Genomic DNA, 5715 nt, shown 5'->3' with positions numbered 1-5715 from the left:
TCCAGGTAATTCTGGATCCGATGAAATCTTTAGAGAATATCTTGCTCCGAAGTTATGTTAAAAGCTTGCGGAAAATTTTTCTTCATCAACCTTCGAACTTAGAAATTCCAAAATGTCGTTATAAATATCCTCTATATTTCTGAAGATATTTTCATAACAATTCTTGTCCACAATTAAGTATCTCTTTGCGATATCTTTATAAAGGAAACTATTTTAGTTTCTATATTCAGTAAAATTCAAGTTTAAATTATAAATGTTTTGAAGAAATGTTGGAAATTGAAGCATGAGTTAGTATAATATAATGACGTCAGGCCAACGTGATTATATTACAATAAGTCATGCTAAATTTTTAATGGAAGATGATGATTCATAGACTTTATAATCATTATTTGCCATGTTACACGACTCTTACATTCTACTTAATCTCTGAACATATCAAGAACATATATTCTTGATAGTTCTATCCTCAGTAATTCTGGTAATTTACCAAATCAAATCGTGATATTACGCTTAGAACATTAGGTTCATTCGAAACTTCATACCTACAAATTCTGGACCATTACTCGCTTAACTTAGAGTCGAGAGCAGAATAAAAAGGTAAAGAGCTCCGACATATAAGGGAAAATACAAAGCCCGATAACAACACGGAAATTACAAATCGTGTATATCAATGCGTATAGCAATATAAAGACACGGGAGAATTAAAAACACTATAACCCCAAGAGCATAGTAGAAGTAAACAGATTCCTCTGGTGGTAAAATAAAAAGAAGCATGACTGCATATATGGTCAATATAATAACAAATATCAATACGGGATTGAGCATATTAACAAATCTTTTGGAAGTATGAATCTAGGAAGAAAGTATAGAAGTGGTGAAGATAATGAAACGGAAGAAGCTAATTTATAGCAAAATTTCCAAACACAGCAATCGAGGCAATTCATCGCATTTAATCAAAGAAATCCCAAAATTCCGTAAATACCGGATAATCAAATATTTATAGATTACGAAGATTTCCTTTAATCCCTTGAATTCCGGAAATCAATCGTGACTACGTCAAAAGTTAAGGCGAACATTTAATTTACTCATTCACTCTTTTACGATAGCTTCGTTTATACTCTTTCTATAATCGAATCGTTCTATCCATATTATTCAATAGTGATAAAACTTTATTCTTCAACTTATATTCATCATTACAATATTCTTGTTGTAAACAATGATGATCTCTATCAAACTTCATGACTATAATTTTCATGAACTACTCTCTGTTTTGTCTACCCTAACATTGTGGCATAAACGCTCAAGGTTTAAATGAGCTTGATATTATTCATAACACATTTTATATATCCAATTTACTGAAATGACTTGTATAACATCATCATTTTGAATGATCTCCGCATTAATAATAAAATGCACTTCGTAGAAGAACTTGTAGAAATTATGGTTTGTATGATTTTAATTCTTGAAACAGAACAATATTCTATCCGTTGGAATTCACGCAAGGCCCCGAGCATACCTGGGAACGTGAAAACCAAATAAAACGTAAATATCCTCGTCTATGTACGAACAACACCAATTAATGGCAACAACTAAATTTCGGGACGAAATTTCTTTTAACGGGTAGGTACTATAATAACCCTCATATTTCCATGCCTGAATTGACTAATTTGACTATAGGGTTGTTATCCATACGTAATATATAATTAAATTTGACATTGATCAAATATTTATTTTTAGTCGACACTTTTCGTTAACTAAAGTTTACACTAATTATATAAAATAATTTTAGTTAATATTAATGCGTATTATATTTAAAACTATATGTAACATAATTATTAATTAAATGATAAGTTATTTTAATCATTATATATATTTTTAGCTTATAAAAAAATAAAAATAAAAAAAAATAAGATTTTTTTTTATAAATTAAATAATGAGTCCATGAATTTTGACTAAATATTTTCAAAAACAAAAACTTATTAAAAACATTTTTAACATGTTTTTATTATTTTGTCAAAATTGGCACCTTTATTTTATTATTATTTTTTTCTTTTCACCAACCATTTTTTGCCTATAAATACATGGCTCCTCATTCATTTTTTCTTGCCAAATACAAAAACTTAAGTTATTCTCTCAAAACCTTGAAGAAAATTTGAGGTACTTTCTATTTTTATTAATTTTTTTTCAATATTGTCATTTATATTTATATTTATTGTATATTCTTTGTAAAATTCAAAATTAATTATGTTTATATGTTATAATTAGTATTATAAGTGTTATGATGCATAAAAATAATTTTGATAATTTATGGAATATTATTTATAATTAAATACGAATTATGTAGTCTTTAAACGTAAAAATAATGTAAAATTCGTAATAAATACTTTTAACCAAAAATAAAATATATATAATTTTTTTCTGAGTTTTTAAAACTTATATAGGTCTGAAAAAATTATAAAAATAATTACTTGGGTCGAATTGGTATTTATTATATAATTAAACTCTATTATTATGTAATTCGAAGGTAAATTAAGAATAAATATAAAATAATAAAAAAATATTTTTTAAATATTTTTCTACAGGTTATTAGACTGATAGAAACTTATAAAAATTATAAAAATAATTATTTGGGTTTATTTAGTAATTATGTAGAATTAAAATTGTTTTGTGAATACATTAAGGGTAAAAACAAAAATAAATACAAAAATATAATAAAAACATTTTCTTAAATTTTTCTACTAATCTATATGATTAACTAAGACTATAAAAATTATGTATGTAATTTTTAGATATTTAATTTATTATTTAGACATTTTTGAATAATGTTCGATTAATAAAACACTATTATTTTTTAAGTAATTTAGGTATTTATTTAAAGGTAATTATATTTAATATATATAAGACATACTAAGGTATAATAACTAAATATTAAATAAAACTTAGGTTATATTATCACATATATAATTATTAAGTACATTAATAATTCATTGTGTGTATACACCTAAAGTGAAGGTTAATCAAAGATAATGTATAATTCATGTGAACTTCATCGCTACTCACGGTCGTAAGTGAATGATGTCTAGGTTGCCATTTATGGGTAAGCTTGTGGATCTCGAATGCCATGACTTAGATTCTGGTCAAGAATCCTGGGCCCCCGGTTACATCTGGTCATTCCTGACTTATTTGATAGTAACGAAGTTTGAGTAAAGTTATACAACGTCTTGCTAAAGATTAACCCGAAATTTCTAAAATTGAAAAATTACTATAAGTGGAAACTTTCCATAAATAGTAACCTTCTGAAAATGGAAATTCTTTAGTGAACCATTACTATCAATATAGTACTATATACTATTGTCTGTTAGGCAATGTCTGATCATACGTTCTATCTCTAGGTTGAGATCTCGGTCACGTCCTTTGGTTCAATTCTTTCGTGTGCTACTAAGGTGAACTTCATAGCCCCACTTTTTACTGTTTCATAACAGTTTTATAACTTTTAGGGTGAGACACATGCTTGCTTTATAACTGTTTTACGCTTAGACACAAGTACTAAATTGTTAACTATGCTGTCATACTTTGATTCATGCTAAATCCCTACCGTAATATCGTTAATTGCTACGTTTAAATGCAAACTTAATTATTGTGAGTAGGCCTATTGAGAGTAACGTCTCTAACCATTCGACCGTTGGTCTTTGGTTACATAATAATGATTCCACGACACTGACAGTACAAGGTGTCATAGGGTAAACTTGTTTAGTAGCGATATTACAAAATGCAGCAACACTTTTAGATTGATATTTCTATATCAATCAACTTTAAACTAAATCTTGTGGTCTAAAACTTTGGATATTATTTATAAACCTATGAATTTCACTCAACCATTTTGGTTGACACTTTAAGCGTGTTTTGTCTCAGGTGATGATTGAGCTAGCTGCTACTTGCTACTAGATGATTGATGTATGCTTTGCTGCTTGCATGGAGTCCATCATTCATATTTATCATTTTGTTTAAGACATTTTTCATTTACTGTACTCTTATGATGTAAAACTTTGAATAATGCTTCCGCTGTTTATTTAATAAATAAAACGTCTCATTTAGAGTCGTTCTCGCTTATACAACTGTGTTATGATATGATTGGTCACAATTACCCCTGGTCCATTTTGGGGGTGTGACAGTCAGTCCCTGGCCACGCCTAATGTCGCGCCGCGACCAAGGAGTGTCGCGCCTCGGCAATCAACGTGAACTGGTGCCTGGCCAGTTTCAATTGTTCAAGTCTCAACCAAACTTCAATTAAGCACAAATCGCAAACCGTAAACACTTAAAACGTATACCATACATCGTTGGAAAGGTAATTTAACGAAGAATGCAACTAAACACATTTCATCAACCAAAATCATCATTTACATATAATCAAATTTCCAAATTAAATGATCAATTAATGCTCATCATAAATGCTTCAAGTTCTTAAATGCTTCAAGTTCATAAATGCATATTGATGATTCGAGAATTAAATGCACACATATGATACGCCGTTTCGTAGGTAATTACGCATACAGTACAACTAAACACTTACAAAAAACATTGCAAAGCATTCAATGCATCAAAAGTTCATTTTACTTCTATCAAACCCTAACTCAAAATCACAAATTTAACAATTATGTTTATGAAGCTATTCCATGTCAACCTACATACTAAATTGAAGCTAGCGATGCTAGTAACACATTTAATACATGCACTTTTAACATCTAACAACATTTAGGCAACCAAATCTCAAGATCAAGCACACCCATTTCAAGTTTAAGCTAGTTACTTAAAATAACAAGATCGAGCATACAAATCATATACTCATGTTAGACTTGAGCCATAGACACTAATTAACACTTTTATAAGTTGAAAACATCAAGAACACAAAATCTAGTGATTTTAGAAAGTTACCCAAATGCAACAAAGTTGGTATGGATTCGAAGAGGAAGATACAAGGATTCCAAATATGTAATTTGTTTTGATGGTTGCTTCCTTGAAATGATTTAGATGATGATTCTTTGTATTGGGAGTTTGAGAGAAAAAGGAGGTGGAAGTATTAGAGAGGGAGGTGAAAATGAATGGAGGAGATGCGGGTTTGACTCTTTGACTTAGTCACATCTTTGGTCATTTGGCAAGTCTAGTCCATCGAGTTTGAATCGGGTGCGTGAATTACCTAAACAAGATATTTTAAAAACGCGTATTAACGGAAGATGTTATAATTAAATAACGGACTTTAAAATAGTATAACAGAAGGTAAACGGAAAAAGGCGGAATGTTACATCTTTTGCCACATCTCTCTAAGTTACAATTCACTTGCATCTCTAATATACATAGTACATAGAAGCTACCGAATACTAACGCTAAGAAGCAAAAGGTGCCTCAAACATGTTTCAGATATCAACAATGGTACTCAAAAACTTTGCATCTTATAAACCTTTCTCACCTTTTTCACTTCTACAACTCTTTATTTTTTGTTACATTATACGCACTTCCCGGGACATTGACAAAAAAAGTCACTATCAAGCTTGATGCTTTTATCCTGTTCCTGACCATTCAATACTTTGTGTTCTTTTTATATATAACGTGCCTAATAGGGAGGAAGCTAATAAAATGTTACCTTTCGCTTGACCATCTCTGTAGTGTCATCGACAGTTTTAAGGTTGGCCAGCAAGCGATTAAGTTGCTTTTTAGCCT

Source organism: Rutidosis leptorrhynchoides, chromosome 7 (genome assembly GCF_046630445.1).
Source record: "Rutidosis leptorrhynchoides isolate AG116_Rl617_1_P2 chromosome 7, CSIRO_AGI_Rlap_v1, whole genome shotgun sequence".
NCBI classification, from domain to species: Eukaryota; Viridiplantae; Streptophyta; class Magnoliopsida; order Asterales; family Asteraceae; genus Rutidosis; species Rutidosis leptorrhynchoides.
This window is presented reverse-complemented; position numbering follows the sequence as displayed.